At 44.7% G+C, this 24,188-nt stretch overlaps 1 protein-coding gene across 1 annotated transcript in view; it reads right to left on the bottom strand.

The window, feature by feature from the left end:
- LOC143208601 (RNA binding protein fox-1 homolog 2) overlaps positions 1-24,188 on the bottom strand; it is a 214,967-nt gene that overhangs the window by 126,876 nt on the left and 63,903 nt on the right. The gene's annotated exons all lie outside the window — the stretch shown is intronic.

Below are 24,188 nucleotides of genomic sequence, written 5' to 3'. Positions count from 1 at the left end.
GGTGAACAAGAAGAAGAAGAAGAAGAAGGGGTCTAACGAGCCTGCCGGCCGGAGAAAAATAAAGGAGAAGCTCGCTGAGGGAAAAGGGACGAAAACAATGGACCAGAGGGAATCTCTCCCGGCGCGGCCGGCCCGACAGAAAGACGCGCGAAGAATGAAAGAAGGGTCTCTGAATAGGCGAACGCACATCAGGACCCGAGGAGGAATCGTTGCGATTCTTTCCTCTCGCGTCTTATCTCAGCGCCGAGTGGATTCATCGGTGGAGATAGAGCGCATGGAACGGATGCGATCCCACGACCCAATTAACAGAGGCCGGCTCTGTGTGTCATCGGGTTAACCCAGTTCCCGGCGATCCCTTTGTTCAGCAGGAATAACGCCGTTCAAAGGAGCCTAGGTCCTGCCTAGATCAGTTCAAAACAGCTCTGTGTTCCTAAACGTTGATGCTCACCTCGATATTCATCATTTTCTACGGGCATTCGGCAACATTGCACTTTGCAACTGGATTTTACAGTTTCTTTGGAGTTCCTGGATCTGGGAGGGAAGAGTAGTTAATGATCGGCTAACAACCGGTTTAACTGTTTCCTGGCTTTTTGTTAGACGGAAACTGGCCGAGCGGGATCGCTCGCAGCACGCTTCCCCAACAAGGGCAGTAGACCATGTCGATGGCAGTTGCCTAGGTTTTACCGGTGTGTCGCGTGCGAAACTGTAGGAGGGAGTGTTGACAGGACTGGCGATCCCCTAAACCGATGATTTTAAGAGTTCGTGGATTGGTAGTGAGAGTGATATTCTAGTTCATGCCTGAATCAGGCTAATAGGGTGTCTGAATAAGAATTCCTAGGCTCCCAACAGCCCATACACTCAAGTGTTTAGATTCCCCTAGTGCCCATATATATATCTCTGGAGCTTCGAATTCCTAGATACCCAAGAAGCCAGCAAAACTACTTCAAACAGACTCGTAAAAGACGCACCTAACAGCCATCATCAACCACGATCACTTAAGAGCAACGCCGTTAAACTCAGCAATTAGAGTGACATCTCTCAACAAGGACAGTTATCGAGTATAAAACAGTGAAATACGTTAAAAAAAAAATTGGCACTATGCCATCGTGGAGGTCGGTAGCAGGAAATAGCCCGTCACGTGGTGAAAGTTTTGAGTAATCCCGAATTAGAGTCTCGCGAGTTGTTGAACGTTTGTCGGGGATCTGCGAGGAACCTGAGTGCCTAGATTCCCGAATACCTAGGTTCCAGTTTCCCCTAGATATTTGAGTAACCAGATTCGCGATCCGCCTAGGGAACTTCCGATTCGAAACGGATCCGCGTCCGTTATCGACGGAGGCATGGATAATGCAGGGAGCCCCTTACCGGTCGAGGTTGGACCAGATCAGAGGCAGTGACCGGGACGAACGCGGGAGGGACTGGCGATCCCGATGTGCGAAACTTTTCGCGTTTCCGCCATTGGCAGAGGAAGCGGAGACGCCTCATATTGACGTATAACGCTACCGGTGACGCAACACCGACGCGGGATGCTAAAACCCGATGACGCAACGGCGTCCAGATGCATCGTTACGCGGGGATTCCGTTGTCGTCCGAGGGGCGAAAGCTGCAACTTGCTAGCTGCAAGTTGCGGAGGCGTCGAAAAATGGCTTCCGTTCGCTGAATGAACGACCTAATGGGATTCAAGGGAATTCTTCCCCGGCCGGCCGCGGCGATAAAAAGATTTTCACCGGCGAGTTGTGTTGCCATTCGAGAAACATCGGGTCGAGTTCTCTCCTCTCCTTGTCTTTGATGCTCTCGCGAGCGGACACGCCTTTTTTTAGCGTTCGTCTATGGCACGGAGTTCTTCACGGTGGACGAGCAACACGAACGATCAAAGCACTTTGTTTGTAACCGTGCGCTACACGTCCGGGCACTTTGCAGGCCGAGAAGTGTCCGGAAATTACGTGTGCGACATCCGACGCTGGATTGTTTAAATTGTTTCTTGTCAGGTCGGCTGTCGCGTTTGTGCTACTTTCTTTCGGGTCCTGGCAACTAGCTTTTGTTGGGTTCTATCTGGTTGTATTGGGGTCCGTTTCGACGACGATGAATGTTCGATTTTATCCCTTGATAGATTACGAGTAGAAAGGACAAAGACTTGATCACGCCTATCTTGAAGAACACTATTGTTCAATTCTCTGCTTCTGTTTTCACGAAACAGAGCTACAACTTCACCCGCACACACATATTAGCTAATAAGGAAATAGTAGGAAAATATAATAAACTGGCATTTGAGAGCACTCAGTTGCATAAGGGTTGATTTCCGAAAGGTCAATAATGTACGGTACGTAAAATGTTAAAAATGTTCATCTTGATCAGATTATATCACAATGAACCTACGTGAACTTTAACCATTGTAGGGAGAATATATGCAGACAGGATACAGCAGAATTGTTGTGGGTGGTTCGAGAATTGCGTAGGAGTTTTTTAGAGTGAGACAGACAGAGAGAGAGAGAGAGAGAGAGAGAGAGAGAGAGAGGATTCAGTTCCAAGAAATGTTGGAGATCACCCTGTGAATATTAACGCTTCGCTTACCGGAAGCCTATTAGCAGGCTCCTCGATGTGCGTGCTATGCGATGGGGTGCCTAACAACTTTCCTTCAATAATGCCGCATGCCGCCGTGAAACTATTATCTCATCGGTTCTCAAAATAACTTGCTGGTTTACGACTATAGTTCCTGTTTCTATGGAAAATCAATGGAAAAGTTGCGTCGGAAACCATTTACAATTAGAATTCGTGTAATTACTAACTTGCTAGTTGAGGAGTATAATTTCACTTTCTATGGACAAGTTTCTAGAGAAACCCTTTACAATTCGAACTAGTATAATTCCTACCTAACTAGATTTCGATTATAATTCCTATTATTCTAGAAAACTAATTGTTAATATATTCACACCTAATGTGCCACGTTATACCAAATAATTCTTTATTAGAAAGACCAACTTTCTAATTTCCGTCTCCACAGAAAACTTGATTTTAAAAAATCCGTAATTGCGAGTTCCCGGCGGCTGAAGAATGCATCGAAACGTGCACGGTCAGATAAAGGGAAGCCGAGTGCAATTCTAAACAAATTTTCCAACGCGTCGGTACGTAGATAACGCGGTTTGCCATAAATGTATGGCGCCCGCAGTCCACCTATCACGGCGGCCAAATAACGCGTCGATAACGTGACCAGACACCCGAATATTGTATCAGGCCGGAGAGGTTGGAGTTTGTAGGTATGTGGTACGTGTTCCCGGTGTATCGTGCTACGAAAATCTGAGATTCGCTTCGCTCGGTGGCGGCGTCAAGAGGCGTGTCGGGATCACAGACGTCTTCCATGTAGCTCATAATTCGACTAGAATGCGCCGCGCATCCGCAACGTTTCACGCGGAGAGCGCAATCGTGTCACATCCCCTGGCGAGACGAGACACGCTAGCGACGCGAGGCGAATAACTAATATGGCCGGACAGCCGCAGAAATTAAGCCCGCGTTGCCGGAGTTTATGAACATATTCAAGGACCTTGCGAAAGAGCTGTCCCCGGGACGAGAATTCCCGGCGGAGCTCACGCTCCTCGCACATCACTTACTTCGAGTGCTCGAAACTCAACTTGGCGGCGTTTCCTGACGCCCGAAGACTTGAATCTCTCACTTCTGGATACCTCAGTTCCTAGGTAGAAAGTTTACTTGGTGCTCCGTCGTAAAAGCTCCTGCGAAGGACGAATCTATCATATTTAGGATATTCGACAAACCCGTAGGGAACAAAGACATGCTGAACCTATTTGACCGTCAGCGTACCGAGATTTATAGTTTTATAGCCTCTGTAACCGACGTACCTCTACTCCTACTCTTCCTAATTTTCCACTACCTCCACTACAACAAGAACTGTTTCGACTACGAAGCCACTGCCAACTTCAAGCACAGCCGAGTTGTCTTGTAGACAGCAAGCCAAGCCTTGCACCTTGTATAATAAAGAACGTGTTCTCCGGAGTTTGACTATCCGATCATTTGCCGTTAATCCAGCCGTGATCCGACTTCCCAATTCCGGAATCGACACCACACTTGGTAGACCGAGGTTATTAAATACTCGAGTGACTAGATTCCCTTGGTACCTGCGCATATCTAAATACAAAATACTTTGACACCGAAATGTCCAGCTCCCCAAGCCCCAAATACCAGAAACCAATGCAGTTCAGGTGATTACAGCTCCTAATGCGCAGGTAGCAGACTATCTAGCCTCCCACCATGCATTTCGCACTGCCGGCGACACACCTCCTGGTAATAGCTCAATTACCATCCGACATAGATAACGCGAATACGACCGCGGCGTAATCACTGTCACAAATTGCAATAGCTGGTCGGTTAAAAGCTCCGGCGTGGAAGGAAGCGTTAATTGCTCAACGACGACGTCGGCTGTTCTCGAAGACAGGTCCATCTACACGTGTGTTCCAGCTGGGAACGAAGTTGAATGAAAACTACAACTCCTACTATTCGAGGAATTCGATATCGGCTGATCAGAGGGTATCATCTCGTGGCGTTTAATTGCCGCAACAACACGGTGTCAGTGACAAGTCGCCGAGTCCCCTATTAACCGGGTCGTTAAATGGAAATTTAGCGCGTGCTTGCGATGCTAATTTATTAACGTGACGGTAACGTCGCTTACTTTTAGGAAGGGGAAATTTATTCCGTCGTCGACGAGAACCTTCGTCTGTGTCCGACGGACCTAACCGGTGCACGCAAATAAAGCCGCGTTACGATTTCCAGGCGGCCGTAAAACCGACGGGGATGGCGGAACTCGCGGCGATCGTGCTCGGTCACACGGAAAACTGATGCAACGTTCACGCTCGGGCTAGGGGCGTAACACCAGGCGAAGCCTAGAAGCGTACGCAACATAAGTTGAGCCAGTTTGCTGACCTGAACTTGACCGGTGTGCTGGAAAACCGATGACGAGTGGCGTCTGCGATCTGTGCAGTCGAGGCACTTTACTATTTAGGATTTCCGTTCTTTGGCAAATAAGTAGTCCGGCGTATACATACAGTATTTCTTTCGTGCCTTCGTTGATTCCCTAAATATCCGAATCCTCAGGTAGTCGGATGCTTATAAATGATGCCTAGATATCGTAATCTCTAAACACTCAAGTTCCTATACACCGGAGTTGGGTACTCAGAGATTAGGGTATCTAGGCACTAGAAAATATCAGGGCTGGAGTATCTAGGCACTCGGGTATCTGCGGGCCTGGGCATCTAAGCGTCCAGGTACCTAAGGATTCGGATATTTAGAGTATCGACTAAGGTATGAAAGAAATCTAGAGAATCGGGTACTTTGGAAAACAGGCATCTAGACGTAAAAGCATTCAGGCGCTTGGGTATCCAGGAAGTTTAGTGTCCTAGAGCCTAGCAAACTTCGCAGGAGTCTAAGGCAGGCCTGGCCAACACGCGGCCCGTCGGGCGATTTTATATTTCTATTGAAACTTTTGTTTCTCGTTGTATGTATACAAAAATATTAAGTAAATGAAAATTTGCGCGTGTAATTGTTATAATGCGACGTATAACAATAAAGTTTTATCCATATTGTATTTGTATCACATTTTTTAAAAGCATGTTTACCTAAAGTGCGGCCCGCTGTAACGTTACGCGTCGTCAAAGTGGCCCGTGAAACCATTTGAGTTGGCCAGGCCTGGTCTAACGCTAGCACAGTCTAGTCTTTGAGTTTCCGGCCAAGTTTGGCGTCGCCTTTGAAACAAAAGCCGCCGGGAAAGAAGTTAGGGTGGGCCAGGCGCGTGGTCAGGGGCCAACAAGATGGATTTTCGCGCCGAGTCTGGGGATCTGAAACGCCTCCCCTGTGCTCTGGATGTTTTGACGACGGTAAAGCGACCGGGCCGCCAAGAATAAACCTGGAATCAATAGCGGACGACCCCGGAGAGACAGAGCAGGGACGCGGGAAAGGGACAGACGACGTAGGGCGGAGACATGAAACGACGGCCGGGGGGAGGTGGGACCCTGGGATAGAACAAGCATCATAGAAAGATACCGAAAGCCGCTTATTGTCTGAGCCGCGCTGAATCTGCAGACGAAAATGAGAGTGCAATTATACGCGCAATACGCCCGAAGAAAGCGCGCGAAGAGGACGTGGGACGTGAATGCTAATGCGTGTGTCTGCGTGCTGGAACGTTTAGATATGTTCCAGGTAGCGACCCTGCAATATGCTGCGGGTCTTGAGATAGCCGGCTGAGAGACTGAGCAGGACTGCAATTACGGGGGATCCTGGATGATACTGCTTTAAATCCTTGAGTTATTCCTGAATTATAAGATTAGCACGATTCTTGAGTATTGGACGTCTGGGGCGATCTGAAAATGCTAATGCTGACTTCTAACTATTTCGGGTCGGAGTTTTGGAGGTTTAGATTCAAGGTTGCCGAGGAGTTTAACTAGGTATGTCTTCAAATAATAGGTATCAATGTTGGATTCTAGTGGCACTCGTGTAATTCCCCAGTTTTCAAAATCCTCAGTCTCAAAATTATCTAGGTTCTTGAAGTCACAGGGGCACAAGTCAAATCGCGTGACCCACTTCTCCGACCATCTGTATTTGCCATATGATGATGACCCAGGTCCTCAGCAACCCAGCGAGCATTCTACGCCGAGTTCTCGAATCAAGATTCCGGCAACAATGTTTGCAATGTCTACACCCTAACAAGTCAGAACGGGAACTACGTGCACGTCTGGATCCCAGGTGAATCTCCAACTGCTGGAACCCGGTGTAGATCATCATAGTAGAGGAACAGAAAGATCAACTAACGCATTACTTCATCGAGGGCCTGGCCAGAGGGGAAGCGAGAATAACGACGGACCGGGGGAGGAAGTGGCTCGTCTTCGATCTGTCGGGATTAGGCGCAATTCACCAGGCGCAATCGTCGGCAATCCTATCGGGGATTCCTCGGCGACTTTTATTAGACGGCGAAATAAATTACAGCCGGCCGGTGAAGAGCTTAATGATTGCAACGAGCTGCAATTCCGTCATATTACTCGATACGAGTCGCGGCGGCCGTTCTCTGGTTCTCTCGGAGCCTCGAATTCGACTCGTTTCCCAGTTGCCTCGGCTGTGAGAACGTCGACGCGCTGTGATTCCGTCGTTGATATTATTAAACAATTCACGGTTCGTGTTGCGAGCCGTTCCGATCCCTCAAATATCCGTTCCCTGAAAGCCTGTGCACGTTTCAACAGTCTCAGTCGAGTATTTCCGGCGACAATGCAACAAAAATTGGTTTCTCACTGAATCCTCGTACAGCGTGGTTGTAACAAGCAAGTTGCATTACCATGAGAGAATTACAAGACCCAATTCTACAAATTGTGTTCAAGCAGTCGATGAAATTAACGCAAACGATGATCAAATAACGACTGATGTCTACATATATTTCACACTACCAAATTCAATTCATACATTTTTGCCTCTCGCTCACGTTTCTTTCTCACCCTCGCCACACATGTCCACACGAATTGAACATCCTAAACGTTATCTAATAGATGTAGTTACTACAATTATTTAAATCCTCTAGCTACAGCAACGGCTCCAAGATAGAATAGCCCATTTCCTGTGTCCGGTAAAAAACGTGATTGCGAATAAAGCGCAATTGGTCCAATTGAATTGCAAAATGGCTAAAAACCCGGATAGATCTTCCGAGTGATCGGGGTTAACCAAGAAGGAGCAGAGTTCCATCTTCGGAAGAAGGTAGCGCGGGGAGTCTAGCCGAGAGTAGACAGAATTTTCATAGACACGAGCTCCCGTAACGTTTCGTCGCAATTCAGCCAATTTGTTTCCGCCACGATTCAACCGTTTCCATTCCCGTCCCGTTTGTCCCTCGGCTTCCTCTTTCTCTCTTGTTTCTCCTCCCGTCCCTATGGTCTCCTATCTCTGCGTCTCTCTTTCTCTCTCTCGGTCTCGTCGTTCACCAAGTTAAATACTCTAATTCGTATTAATGGATGGCCCGCTGCCAGTGGAACGTTTCTAATGGGGCTCTTCCCAAGCTGCGAGCCAGAATGGACGCGTTCACAGAGTACGTTCACACCAATTGACCAGACTTCGCCATCGACGTGTTCCTGGCTACGTGGGATCGCCCCCCTACTCATCCTCAGGGCTGACAGGAGAGATCCTCGATTTAACGCGACCCTTTCCGTTCATCTGACACTGTGTTCCTCTCTCTCTCTCACTCTTTCTCTCTCCGGGGACTGCGGAAAATTGTATTTAACGCGAGAGGCCAACGTGATCGATACCCCCGAGACCGAAAACGGGTCAGAAAGGGAGCCGACACCGCAAACACGTGCGACACTTCTGTTTGGAGATGCTACGCGAACTTTGAACGATGTCTTGCCACGAAATTCCGTGATCGTGGCCTTTCTTTTGCTACCAAGCTCGCCAGACTGGAAAATTGGCCGAACAGCACACCCGGCCATTTTGTGTTTGTTTTGCTCGGATCTGGTGTACTTTTTACACGGTTTTCTTTCTGCTTTATCAACTGGGTTTTGTGGTTTAACGCCTCGACCTTTGTCACACCCTCGGGGGTAGTTTTGAGTAACGCTTTTTTGAAATTGTTGGCATGGGATGAGATACGAAATGTTTATGGCTACTTGTGGAAATTGAGAAAGTTTTTGGAGTGTGTGTAGATTTTTATACAACTTTGTTGGTCTGAATTACACCATATTACATTGTGTTTCAAAATTTATTGCAAAAAGTTTTGCAGAGCTTAAGTTGGCGGGTAGAGTCTCATTTCTAGATGCGATAATATCTGAACGCAAGTATCCTACAGAATTAAATAACGATAAATTGCATTTCACGCGTGCTCGTTGCCCCCCGGCTTTCTTCTCGACGATAACAGCGAAGTTAATTCGATAAAGTTATTATTTTGTTTTCCTGAGAGAGGTGCTCTCTGATTCTCATCTCGAATAATCTCTTCCAGATCTACTCATCACTGACCCGACTTTCATCCAATTAAGTCATCAGAACGACTTAATAAACCGAGGTTATTATCTTATTTTCCGAGACGTTCTAATACTCCCGAGGAATATCTTCTACCCCCGTCAGTCTGCCGACTCTCTTCCAATTGAATTGCCAAGGCGAATTCATGAAAGTTATTATTTTCTTCGCAACGGAATTCGGATATCTCGAGGAACGTTCTCTCGCGATAGTAAACGCTGATGCATCGGTCGTATGCTGGAGCAAAAAGGGGATAGTGATGGATTGAGACTGTAATAAAAGCATCCTCTTTCCAACGACCATCGTTAATTAGGGGAAAGATTAATCGATCGTTTCGTGTTTTAAGAAATTGTGATAAGAGGGAAAATCAATCTTAACAGAAAAAAGTTACCACGCTGCGCTGTGTAGGTCTGGGTTAAAAAATTAAAAACACGGGGAGGAAAATGGGCTCTCAGAAATATTGTGATGAGGGTAGAAGTGCTGGTCTCTTCCACAGAAAAAATTCCTACTTTCCTGTGCTTAAGTAGTGAGCCGTACAATTTTTTAAAAATGCCAGTACCGGTGAAACATAATTTTAAAAGGGGTGTAGGCGAGAGAGGAGTGCTTCTTAATAAAGAAGTTCTACATATACATACACAGTGCATGAAATTAAAAAGAAATATTGTTACGCGCAAAAGCATCTTTCATAAAAATAGTATTGAGGGTGGAAAAGGTAGCTCTCACCAGAAAATCCTTTAAAAATCTTTCATCAGCTATGGAACAATTTTTTAAAAAGATTTTCAACGCAACAAAATTCTATACTTGGAAGAATGTTCCAGAGAAATTGTAATAAAACTAACAAGGTCAGTTCTCGTAAAAAAATGAAACAATTTCATCAAAAAATAAAATTAATTTCAGTCACGGTTTGACACTTTGACAATTTCGAAAAGGACATAATAAGAGCTACGGTATTTCCGCCAGCGAATTTCGAAAATCCCCAGGAAAGTTCTCGTCCGAGACAGCTCACGTCCGAGGACGCTGTCAGTAGGTGGAGGCGAAAAAGATTATACTGATGGATTAACAGTATGATAAGAGTTCAGTTGGCATCGTAAATAATTCGTAAGCAGCTCGCCTCGAGAAAAATTCGGAGCGCGCGATAAAAGGTTAATCCGCGCGGATAGAGCCGAAATAATTTCAGCTTCTGCCGGTTCGTATTCCAGGATTATCGGTCGTTCACCGTCAGACGGGCATCATCGCCCTCCCCTCTAGCCACAGAAAATGGAAATAGCTGGAAAATTCCAGCGAGGTTTGGCCAACGGGTTCAATAAACTACTGAATCTTATTAATATTTGCGCGGCGGAACGATAATTCGTTCGAGGATCGATTTTCTTTTAACATGCAAGGGCTAAGGCTCGCGGTACATTAATCGAGGCTAATCGACACGAGAGGGTCGGTTATCGATCGATTAATATTTGTTTCCGATGCAAAGATGAAGTTTAGCGACGATTTTTAATTGTCTCGATGTTCTTACTTGGTTAATGAACCGTGGATTTTGTGCGTTTATGATAAAAATTATCCTGGAACGGTTAAAATTATTTTATGATTTGTTTCTGATGCGAACAAAAACTTTCGCGATGATTTTTAATTGTTTCGCCGTTCTTTACTTGGTTAATGAACCGTGGATTTTGTGCATTTATGATAAAAATTATTCTGGAATTATTAAAATTACTTTAAGCAAGCTTTAATTTTAAAAATTGAGGCAGACGAGTGTTTCGTACCATGACAAATTTCGTAGTTCAAAGATATTGAGAACAGATGTCGATAAAGCACGTTTAAAAAAATTGCGATGTAGATGAAGAGTGCAGTTATCGACGGAGAAGAGAGCCAAGCATTTGTGCGAGTGTGCTCAGTTAGAAAATCCTTTGGGAATGTTTCAGTGAAGTGCAGCGAAGAATCATTAAAAATTGGACGAGCAGTGGCGCGTTTCAATGGAGCTGGATGCGCACGCTTAATGTTCAGGCGGCTTTGAAGCCACCGCGGGGACAAAATCGAAAATAAAGCCAGCCACGGCTGCCGGGGAAGTCGAATATGAATAGGTTGGTTCCTGTCGGCCGGCGTTGCAGGAACAAACATACTGAACACGTAAGAGTGATTAATGCGAGTTATTTCGAACACGAATCCATGCTCCCGCGAAGGAACCAACGCGAAGATGGATATATAGCCTCGTAAATACATATAAATATACGGGTCGCTTACCATTGACAGATATGCGGCTTTTATTTGATAGAATAGCAACGGTGCGTGCACCATTCGCGGAAAATCGCGGTGACAAACACCAGCAGAGATGGGACAATGATCTACAAGTAGCTTCATTGATGTGCCTCCATCTATGATTCATAGAAGTTGTGCATCGACGATTCTGCAGTCTTCATTGATTGTTATTGACACGAAAGGTTAAAATAGTGTCTAGAGCGAGGTAAACGAGATTTGCTGCACCACGCGGCTGAATGATTAATTGTGGACTGACATTTTCACGATGTAACTCCGTGGGAAATGAATTTTTTTGGAGCTATGACAAATGATGGAGGGGGGCTACTATTATTACTCAGCATTCTACACGATCTAACAGAGTGAATTATCAGTCATTCCAAGCGCACAATATTTTACAATGATTTCGAACGTTTTGGAAATCAAGTCTGGTTCTAATGGCGCGTGTTTGTATGTTCGGCAGCTGTTTTCTGAGGATATACGTGGACAGTGATTCCCGAAAGCAGCATAGTAAACGGCCAGGAGTTAAAATGGCGATCACGAGGCCGCGTGGGCCAGCAACCGGCCTTCCCCGACGGAAATAAAGTCACGTTCCAGAGGAGAAATACGAGCGACCCATGCTGAATTCACTTGTCGTCGCCACATGGGTCGCTACTGGATGCCCACGCGTAGACAAGCCAATCGTTCGCGCCACTATTCGAACCTGCATCAAGTACCCGAAGAACGTCCAATGGAATTGTCGTTTTAAACGTTTCAGGAAAATTACTAGACCCCGTGGAAACGCCGACAGAATTTCCTTCTTCTACTTGTTCCTATGCCTTCCAGAGGAATTTGTATCACCCTATCGAACATTAGTGGACTATTCTAAACTGACTGCTACATTAAAAATGAAGAATAAAATGGATATTTAGGGGCAGGACCATTCTTCGTGTGATTTTATGAGATTTTAAAGTGCGACACGGAGTAGAAAGTTGTTCTCGGATTAGAGCGACTTGGTAGTAAAATGCACATTTGCATAAACATCAGCATAAGTTCAGGGATAGAGGATAAAACGTACTTAATTCGCTTAATCTTACTTGGAAAGCAATTTCGTCACAACCGTTTAAGCCGAGAATCTAAAGTTCAAGTTTTACTATCCTCGTTTGCCTAGCTTCTCTGCTATTTTTCTGAAGAAAGAATGAAATGTCGAGCGTTCGTAAGACTTAACAGGAACACAATTTGTTAGAAGAATTCAGCGACTATTTTTGTCATCCATCCAAACACTCACTCCATCTTCCTCAGCAATTTGACTGGCATGCACGAATACCAAGGAGGATGGCCTACTCCAAAATACGATGTCAGAGCCCGTCGCTCAAAGGGTTAACTGGTCCACTTCCATGAAAGATGGAACTGGGGTGGCTGTGAAACGAAGACCGCGACTCAATGGAAGAAAAAGTTTCCGTTTCTGTCCATTCAATTCGCCGCCGAAAGAGTCCCGCGAAAAAACGTTCTTATCTGGGGAATACGGTGTGCGGTGGACGCATCGATACGCCGCCAGTATGAAACCGACAAGCACACGACTTTCCGCGGACCCAGCCGGAAATGAGGCCTCTATCTCCGCGAGCGAAACACTGAGCAAGATCGCGGCGAAGCCAGGAAATTGAAAAATTTTAGCCCGCGCGCTCGAGCTACGGCTAACGGAATCCCTCGTTCTTCTTTAAATCCTCTTTTCCCTCGTTCGATCGCTCTGAAACCGTTAACTGGACGAGTTGTCGATGAGAAATGGCGGCATGGACACTGTCTAATATGTGGTGAACGCTAATTTACGAAGCAGGAAATTCGACGGAATTTTATTCGGGATGTTATCGAGTTCGTTTATCAACGTTTCATCGTTCCTCTCTTCAATTTCATCTTCGATAATTAGATCTTTGTGCAAAATAAAAATTGTTTGCCTCAATTACAAGCTGAAATTAATGCATTGATATTTTTAATCATACAAATTTGTATGACCATTTTATACGGTCGTGCACGGACTCAATGTAAAATAAAAATCTCTTTATTCGACCTTTGTTATTTTTATACATTTTTGCCTCTTGCCTTGACATTCTTTCTGTTATTAATAAATAAAATGAACGTAGAAACGTTCACGTTCCATTTTCATTTTATGTGAAATGTCATTCTCGATCTTCGAGTGCCTCGTATTTATACAGCCATGGGAAATATCCGTTCACATTGAGTCGTTCATACGTTTCATTTCATTTTCGGCCTGTTATCCTCGATCTTTAATTGCCTCTATTTGCCCGCACGTTGAAACCAAAGGAAACAGGTAACCTACGTAACCTGGAATTTCCCGTGGAAAAATCCATGGAAATCACGTGTTTAACGGAGAAGTACCCTCACCGCCGTTAATCACGAGCCCATTCGATCGTCGTGGATTGACTTGGAGCAATGGACGGCCGATAATGTTCACTTTTGATCGTTTAAAAATCCAGCAAACCGGAAACACCGGCGGCTTTCAATGTCTGGGCAAACGGCGGGATAAACCCGATCGGAGAAGTGGCCTCTCGATCCTTTATTTCGTCCGGTCGGCTCTCTCGAACGGGATACGAATTCGATTAGCGATACCTCCGGCTACCCGACAAACGAACCGCCAGAACTTTTAATTACTTGCTTGCGTTATCCGGCGACCGAGCAACCAGCCCCGGGTCCAGTAATTTTCGGTGAACGCTACCCCTCAAACCCTCTCTCCTTGATCTTCCTCCTACTCCTTCTTTTTTGCCTCCTCTCTTTCGTGTCCTTTGTCCCTCTTCGGATATTCTTTCGCCTTTTTTCCCCAACCGACCACCCTTCCTCGACCCCTTTCGGAACGGTTAACGAGAAAACTTCGGGTCCATTGTCGAATGTTCACTGTTCCCGCGCGGGCATTTCAAACGCCACCGACACCGGGAAAACTTTCGGCTTCGCCGGCTCGATAACTAGTTAGCCCCGATATTACCCTCGGACCAACGTCAACGCGGATACTATCGATTGGAAATTTTGCTTTTCCAGAGGAAGATAGTCACCACGATTCGACTCGAAGCACAGTGGTCGCTTTTCAGCGATTTAGCTTGCCAAAAGTCGATTTCAAAAATTTTACCTAAAGTGTGAAATTTTTGTGCTTGCTGTAGTTTGATATATGGGGGACAATGTACTAATATTTTTTATGAGACAGTTTTTTATGTTTCAAGTAAGTTGTACACATTTCTTTCCAGTATGAAAGTTTTGCAAGGAAGTACGGACTATACTTCCAACAATTTTGTACCTTTTAATTGTATATCGTTTTGGTAATTATTTACATTTCAACATGATTAGTATGTAAATTATATTTGTTACAATTGTAACACTTCATGAGTGATTATGTTGTACTTCCGGGTGCGTCCGGGCAGCTTTTTAAACGCGGTTGTAATTGTCAATGGTTTTGGCTTACAGTAAAACAAAAATTAGCTGCTCGAATTTGCTCGCCTCCCTTTCGCTGTATCTAACACAACATGCAAAAAGTGGTACCAAAGATTTGGAGTCGAAAAATTTTAATTTGGACGACGATCGTTCGGATGCACCGAGAAAGTTTGACGACGGTCGGTTAGAGGAATTGCTCAACGAAAATCCGACCCAGATGCAAGAAGAACTGGCAGAAAAATCTTGAATTTGGGAAAAGGGGGGAACAACTTATTTGCACACCAAATGATTATTCTCCGAATTTCTCATTTCCGAGAATTTGTCGAAAATTGAACTGTGATTAAAAATGATATATTAAGGATGAATGTACGAACGAATGGAACGGGAAAACAGTACTTTATTCGAGATAAAAGAATAAATGTTGCATTCACATTTTACCAAAACGGAAATCCATGTCTTGCATATTTGAACGATTTCAAGATTCACATTAAAAATTACGAGGCTAATGGAACGTCCACTGTACACGCACACGCAGCCTGAACATTCAATATTAAAGCCAGGAAACCAGTATTTCATCTCCACCGGAAAACCCAATAAAATAGAAAACTCCGACACGAGTCCTGCGAATGGTGAACAACGCGAAATAAACCACACCACGATTACAAGTTACTTTTTGTAATTGCCAATCGCAGCTCGCACCGATTGCAACAACCTCGATTACAGCCGCGAAACGGCGTCGATTAAAGAAGAAAGCAGTTTGCAATTAAACGAACGGCCGCAAGTAATTTGCGTTCGCTTAGCGGTTGAACTTTGTTGTAAAGTGTAGTCATTTTCATTGCGAAAATGTTCTTCCTATCGCGTTTAGTTTATAGCGATCGCAGTGACACGCACCAGGGAGAAGAAAGCAAATGGACGAGCACGACGTCGATTGCATTACGACTTAATGTGCAATGGCCCATAAACTGCGCCGATCTATCCCGTCGGAAACCCTCGACTCGGACTCGATCTCGATCGCTAAACGACGCATCGCGTGTCAAAGTATATATATCCGTGGTAATATACATACACACCCGGTACATAGCGAGATCCCGTAGGGGATTTGCGTTTGTGCGAGCCCCGCTCGTTAATTCGTCGCGAACATGCGATCGGAAGGCAAGCGTACGCGCGTCGGTGCGTGCGAAACGCATCTGAAACAATGCTCGTAACAATTCCACCGATAATTTTATCGGTGCAAGCGCCGGCGAAAAAAAAAAATCGACGGGAATCTCCATTGCAATTGCGCTGTGTGCATCCCGATACCTCCATGAAACGTTCTGTAACCTTTTTAACCCCCCCGGTGCGCACTGTTGCCATTCAGTCGCATCGCCATTGTCTCCAATCTAGAAAACGCATAACAGCGAAATTACTAAATCCCACAGATTTTGTACAAATATTTGAAAAATTTGATATTTCTTAACACTTTGCTGTCGGAGCTATTTCACCTTGAAAATTAAACATTTCTTCCGATCTGGAATAATTAAAATGAAATTAATATAATACCTCATACAATCCTTGTATTGTACCAAAGCTGTTTGAGAAGTTATTTGTACCAGATTAAAATCCGGCGTGAAGAAAGAACATTTTGAAATTTTCATAAAAGAGGAGGAGGATATTCTTTTTAAGCAAGAATGCGGTGAAATTGCATTAGCCTTTAAACTACCTGTTTGCGACAATGACGTTTAATGAATGTTAATGTAAATGGTTTGACCATCAGCTTGACAATGAAGGCGTAATAAGAGCAACCACATTTTCGAAAAGAAATGTTCTCGTCAACAACAATTTCATTCAACGAAGAATACAGTAAAATTTAAATGCTCGTCGGATCAACCTATTCGAAATGACAAAACAAAAATAAATTATTCGCGGACGGGAAACTCTTTTTCAGTAAAAATAAATCCCGGAAACATGTACAATTTTTATTTTTTTTTTAAACACCGGGAGGATAATCCCGCTCCACTACAATAAATCAGCAAAGTGATACGGCAATGGGTTCTCTGATTTTATAAAAAAATGTGCCCTACCATTTAACAAAGATCATAGTGAGATTAAAATAGCCTTTGAGTGAACCTGTGTGTAAAAATAATATTCAGTGCCCGCAACAACAACGATTCGACGAGATAAAACGGGATATTGAAATCCGTCTGGAAAAAAAAATATTCGAAAAGCAGCGCAGTGAAAAGATAAAACATTAAAGAAATTCTTTTATGGTAAAAATGGAGGAGGCATTAGGTGAACTTAAAAATGTTACATTTTTTCTGACTTGATGAAGTCGTTGGAAATGCATTTTCCAACTTCCAATTGCTACGATTGACAATTTTAATATTATACGCAAAAGTTTTAGAACGACTAGACGAGATAAAAGGGGGATATTGAGACTAGAGAGAAGAAATTTGAAAAACAGCGCAGCGAGAGCAGCCCTCGAGGTCCAGATTTCTCATCTCAAAGCGATTTTCAAATTACTTCCCCCAGCTTTGTTTCCTCGCAATCACGAAGCGTCGCGTCGCGTCGCATCGAAAGTCGCCCGAGGCGCGAACGAGCGCTTCCTCCTCGAGCGGAAAATAAAAACGCTCGGCTCGACAGGGACAATGCAACCCCCATGACATCCTGCGAATGCGTACGACCCTCTTACCATGACAACAGGCTTAGCTAACGAGGGTTCGGACTTCCACAGGGGGGCTTTCCGACGACGGAGAGCCTCTGCATCCATTAAAGAAAGATTTGCCCAGCCTCGAAATTGCTTCTCTCCACGGCGACGAGGTTTCACGGACCATTGGCGAGTAAGTATTTAATTTACGACGGGATACACGGCGCCCGGGGAAACCGCGAATCGAGTGAAAAGTTGGCGAGAATATTTCAGCGTCTAGAATCCCCTTATCTCGCCGAATTTAGTTACTTCACCGAGCGTTCGAAAGTGAATTTACCATTTTTGTTCTGGGAAAAGGAAACACGTAAAAGTATAGAAATTGTTGAATCATTTCTTAAAATCATTCGTTTATAGTTTCATAGTAACAAAATGGTAAAAGTTAAGATGCGATTCACGGATTTTTGTATTTTCGTGGTTTCTCCATCGCTTCGATCTCAAACAATGTAATTTCTCGACGACGCAACCGTTGCGGTTCGAATTCGAGGCTGAGAGAGAGGAGAATCGTGTGAGAGCCACTGCATCCGTTCGTGCGCAGCGTTGTTCGTGTTTAAAATGGACCCTGCACGCTGCTCCGCTGGAAGTGGACCCTATTCGAATCCACCCCTCGCCGCTGTTCATTCTGGGGTGCTATTTTGTTGCACGGGACATATGGATCGTGCGTATCAGAAACGAAGCCTCCAATCGATCAAAAACTACAGACTCAATAAAACGGGTGCTTCATTCGAGAATTGCTGGCGATGCAATCGAACTTCTGAAGCCGGTCGACCATGTAAAAACGGGAGGGTTGCTACGTTGTAAATGTGCTAGCCCAAACCCTGAAACGAATTTTTTAACAAAGACATTCTTATTGAAGAAAATGTTTGGATGCAGTGAACAGGCAGTAAATGTGAATATAGACACAAACTGTTACGAATTCATGTACAAATTCTTCATTCTTTTTATAAATATGAGAAAATATAATACCTCGTACAATACTTAAATGTTTAGTAATTGATTAGATGCAAAGATATTTAATCATAACAGTAAACAGTACTTCGTTCAGTGCTAAGGGTTAAAATTTGCCTCGGAGGACACAGGATCGGATCATCTCCGTGATTCGAAGCTTACAAGCGAGAGATAGAAGAGCAACATCCTGTTCGAAACAGCTCAACGGTGAGAGTACGCAAACAGAGGATAGGAGTCGCCGAATAATCAACGCAGATAAGCAAGATAGCGGATCCGCGAGAGGATTCACGGTTACATCGATTGGCAATTTTCCCCATAACACGATAACACTGGGATGGAGAACCCGTCGCGGGAATCACGCGACCTCTTTCTCGCTTCTCCGAGCATCTTATCCGATTTCGAACTTTCGACCTCGACAACTTTGACCGGCCAAGAAATTGGAGCAGAGGATCGTCCGCAACTTCTCGGTGACCAAGAATTCCCTCTCGAAATACCGAGGGCGGGAAAAAAGAAGAAAAATCGTAGAGCGAAGAGAAAAAATTACAGAAAGGACAGAAGTTCGAGGAGAAACGATTATTATCGCTCTCGGGGAAATTCATAAATCAGAGATATAAAGGAGCTTGCGCACGACGAAAAGAGGATTGCAGTTGGCGCCACGCCGGCGCGATCGTTATATCCGTCCGGAATAGATCGGTTATACCTGCAATTTTCTCTGCGAATAAGATCGCCGAGGCAAAGAGAGAGAGAGAGAGAGAGAGAGAGACTCGTCTGCGAAAAAGAATTTTCGCTCGACGGTGACGATCCTGATCTAATTCCGACGATGAGACGCTCGCTCGTCCCTATTCTACCTCGTGTTACGTCGAGAGGGGAGAGAAAACTCGATCCTCGACGGGAAACGCTCTTAAACACTCATCGTCCAAGGACAACAACGTTGATTGGTTGCACGGACGCGAAAGTGGAAAGTTTTTCGGACGGAGAGCTGCCGGAGGGAAACTTTTGCGGTTTCGAGTTTCGCTTAAGAGCGGCAGCGGCGAACAATAAAAATGACTGGATTGTTCTATTTTCAACGAGCCTGCGTGTATTCGAAGTTTTAGAGATTTTTATTGCGTCGTTCTCTGAAGTCGAGTTATTTGTTTCGAAATAGTCGAGCGAATTTTTAGACTGAACACGAGTGAAGTTTCAAATGATTGTTTTAAAAGGAAGTATTACAATGCGTTAGAATAAAGACTGGTATTAGTTCGGTAGCAAAACGTAGCACGAATTTAATTGGTGGCCGAGCGTTTTGCGCGGTTCGGTTCGAAATTGGAAATCTTATCTAATTGCAAGCATTGCGGGACGAGATCCCGATCTCGTAGCCGCGATATCGAAACGTGGAAAGAGGAGAGGAGAGGAGTGTTCTCTCGGGTGTGCCACCAGCGTCGTTTCTTCGCGCAGATATCCTATCTCCATTCACCGGGGCAAAACAATGGAGCGCCGCGCCGGTTTTGTTCGGAAACGTTACGTTTGCGTACGCGCCGCACAAAAGGTTCAACGTCCAAAGACCGGAGAGCTTATTCCGTAAACGCTCTTTGTGCTTTTCCGGCCAAAGCTCCGAAACGTTCGAGTCGAAAGCGACTCTCGTCGAGCTGTGACGGAGCACCGAGGCGAAATTACGTGACGCTTCATTTAAATAACGCGACGCGAACTTCGGCGCGATCTCATTAACTCATCGGGAAATATATCTTCCCAGTAATTAAGTGTTCTTTGAGCTCACGGGTTTCCATCTTTGGATTAACCACTGGACAATTAGTATTCCGTCTGCGTGCCAGACACCGAGAACTATTGCTCTTATCTGTTCAAACAAAACGATGCACACATATTTGCCCATGTACTTTTCATTTAAGTGTAGGAGTCGTGACATCTGCTTGATTGGTTGCGTTGTGCGCGCCAAATGCTCATTACTTACAGACGATAGATTCGTACTTTGGTTTTTAAAATCTGGGAGTAATCTAGATTCAACCGTTCAGAGAAATTTTGGAATATTTTTAGAGGAACATTAACAAGATTTTGAAAGAAATGCAGTAAATGGGTAAATCTTCAAGAGACGCATAAATAAAACATCCCACAAAATTATATTGGAAATATGAATTCGGACAAACAACCGTAACCTTTTCCAGCGTTTTCCATGGCTCGATATTCAAAACGTTGCACTCGTTGATATCGTATCTGCGGAAAAAATATCCTCGCTGTTCCCAGACGATAACAACGTTTACAAAGTAATATCAAGGTTCGCCAGAGGCTCGTTTCTTGTTCCCGCAGAATTGCAAATCGCGTGTTGTTCGCCGTTAACCACGCTTCGATCTTCTAAAATCTAAATGCATAGTCCGCTCTCGCTACGCTCGCTCGGCTCGCTCGGGCTTCGGCTTTGGATATATTATTAATCGGGAAAAGTTACCGTGAAGTTTCAACGGTAATTATTTGATCACTCTCGGCACGAAACTCGATAAACTCCTGTTCCCTCGGACAACTGCAGCTGCGCGTGAGCATATTCCTCCTCTGAATACTTAAACCAGCTTTCCATCGACCTCGTAAGGGGTCGCGAATAGGGAGAGGCAAAAAAGACGAAGAATTACAGAAATTCTCTATAACTACTCTCCGGCCTGTATTCAGCGCACGAAATTCAATATCCAACCTCCAACGCTCCAGAAGGGATGACCTACTCTTCGCGCCTGCTAAAAGCGCCTGGGCTCCTCCTTAATTGAGCACCTTGCAGCCGGAGTGGCTCCATTTTTGACAGGTTTGTTAACGATCATGTGCAATAGTCGTAAACAAAGAGTGTACATCGTTCGCTACACGCTCCAGCAGTCTGATAACCAGACTGCGGATCTTTATTGCAAAGTAAAAAAATGCTGCATCGATTGTGGGAAGCTGTAGACGAATGAAAATTAATTTCATCCCTTAATGGTCTTTTTACGTTGCAAACAGCATAACAATATCGTTAGATTCGTTACATTTTTCACTGTTATACATTTCACCAGGTTAATTTCTTCATAAATAAACAAACAAATAATGAACTCGGAGCTGGACTCGGAGCAAACTCGTGATAAAGGTTCTGAACAAAGTGTAAAATGTAATTCTTTTGTACTCTATATTGAAGCATTAAAATAAATGTAGCCATACAAATAATACACATTTTCTTTTCCCTTCTACGAATTTTTGTGCATAAAGACGTTCTAATCAATGTAACTGTGAAAGAAAAGGTACGGCAGGGGTTAATAAAACAGAGGAGCGGTGTGAAAGTTCTTCGAAGTTCGACGGTTGAGACCTTCCCGAAAGGTGAAAGAGTGGATCAGTCGGCCTAGAAAATCCTAGTCGAGGACGAGCCACTCCACCAGCTGATGACTTAATCTCGCACTAATTTTCTCATTTTCGCGGCGGTATGCGGCAATAACAGTTGTTACACGGTCGCTCCGCTTCTAGGTCAAGTTGCAAGAATTTTTGAAATTTTACGACGTCAGGAAAAACGATCTAAGACAGCTAAAGAATGAATCGAGCATTTTGTTACACGGAAACGATCAATATCACAAAATTAGCATATGGGTATCCCAGTTTGCAAGAAGATTAATACGAGATTCCCAAAACTCAAGAAAGCAAGTCCCACGATAGTGATTTATCACGACCCTCGACTATTTAATCTGGAGAAGGAATAAGCGCATTCAACGGAGTAATAAAAGAGAAACTTTTCATCGTTCTCTGGTAGAACCGAGTTCAATCACCTAGTGGGGATGTGGAATATGATCCAGTTGGAAACTTACGTTTGCGTAGCTCGATGCGAATGCAGAACGTCGCGCTGTGGTGCTATAAGATCTATAGAGTCGAACTTTGTACTCTTTAACCATAGGTCTTTCCAGAAGACTATATTGATCGATGTAATTGCTACCTGTTCACACGTTAAGATGGAAAGTAAGTTTCTCAGCTCTTTTACCGTAGTTCTTGTCGCGGAACTTCTTGCACGCAGTATTTTCTAGTTAATCATACTGTTCTCCTCGGTTTCAGCTATCGTGCTGTCGTTTCACTACTTACTTTCTTTCAATCTAGCTAACGAATCACTCTGGAAGACATTTCAAAGAACAGCAATGAGAAAGCTAGTACAAGAGAATGTTAACTAAACATGAAACTTCTTCATACATTGTGACACGGGCACAGAGGTCTGACAAAAGGTTGTCATCGAGCATTTCCGAGGGTTTCCGATCAAGCCAGCGAATAGCTTTGCCATAGGACGCGATGTTCCACGAAGAAAGAACGAAAAAATTCATACAGAACGATATCAAGCAAGCCTGAAACTTCTCTGTGCACAGCAGTATCCGTCGAAGGGCCGAACAAAAGCTTTCGATCGAGTATTTCCGAAGAATTCTGGAGGCAGGCGAGGAACAGCTCTCGAGGAGGTTGTTCTCGGGGAGAGGCAGCGAAGAAATTTCTCCTGGTCGAGAGAGCTGCAGAGAGGAGAAGAGAAGAGAAGCATCCATGACCTTTCCGCGAGCGGCTCGTCCTTCGATTATTTCGGCGCGCGTGTCCGCGTCGGCGTCGTACGTTTTCTACGCGGACAATAAATGGAACGTGGGTTTCGGGGCTGGTTTTCGCAGGTCTGCTAGTATAGAGTATAGGGGATCGCCGGGAACAATCTGGCACGGTGCCATCGCAGCTACAAAGGCCTCTGTGTTCCCTCTCTCTTTTTCTCTCTCTCTCTCTCTCCCGTTTCCTCTCGGGCAAGCTACCGTTCCGGGAGTTCGCGAGCCAGGACCACCACGAAACGTCGCCCATCCAGATTCTCTCTCTCTCTTTTTACCGTGCCTAATCCATCGGTTGAATCGCGACCCTAACCTCCAAATCGGCTGGTCCCGGTGCTCTCCCCCCTTTACGGCGCGCAGCGGCGCAGACCGAACACAGTTGCGTCACCGGCAAAGATTTTGGCTGGCCTTAGCGCTTGCGTGCCCCGATTTTTGCGCTGCGCCATTGCGATTTTTCGGGGAGAGACCCGGTGCACGGACGGGATGCAGCTGCTGGGATGTATAATGGACGAATTTTCTACTGCCGTTCCGACGCTGATAGATCGGTGATTGATCGGTCCATTGCAATGGATTCGCTTCTCGATCGCTGATCCGGAGACGCGGCCCCCCGAGTAAATTGTTCGGGATCGGTTCGCAGTACTCAACTATTTTTGTTTCACACTTCTACCCTTATATTGACAATCAGGTTTGCTGTGATTCGTTTGAAAATTTTCTGTGGTTGTCTAGAAATGTTACCAAAGCTCTCTGAATGTCCGGTGTATTAATTCCATCACAACTGAGTAATTGAAGGACGATTTTTATACTACGTGTCCACATACACCGAGGCTCTGTTGTTTCAGAGTTTGCAGTTTAAAATTGTTTCATTGAACTGTTTGTCAACTGTGTTTTCCCAAATATACCTGGGACTCTTTCGACTCGGTGAATACGTACAAAAGTGGTCGTGAAACAATCGTATTGCAACAAAACGTAACGTTCAGCTAAAACAAACAGGAGCAATTTAAAACATATAAAACTGCGGTACGTAACAACATTTTACTCAATAAACAGGTGAAGGAAAAGGTGATGCGTTCAGAAAACCCAAAAATTATTATAAAACGTTACAAGCTATTGTGTTCCCACGGTTCTACCGTAAAATAGATACAAACATGAATAGAATAGAAGGAAAAATTGGTTAAAGTTCACGAACAGTATAGGGTCGTGACAAATGTTCGATTATGCGAGTCGTCGTACATCAAACAGAGGGTTTCTACCCCGTGGATATTCTCGATAGGGTCGGTCGTGCATCCAAAGGGTTAATGGCGAGAATATTATTGAATCGAGTTTCGAAGAAAAGCGTAGATCAGGAGGGTAGACCGTAAATTCTGCACGGGTCA

Source organism: Lasioglossum baleicum, chromosome 1 (genome assembly GCF_051020765.1).
Source record: "Lasioglossum baleicum chromosome 1, iyLasBale1, whole genome shotgun sequence".
NCBI lineage: Eukaryota > Metazoa > Arthropoda > Insecta > Hymenoptera > Halictidae > Lasioglossum > Lasioglossum baleicum.
The sequence above is the reverse complement of the archived record's forward strand: the minus strand, read 5'-3'. Positions and strand labels throughout refer to the sequence as shown.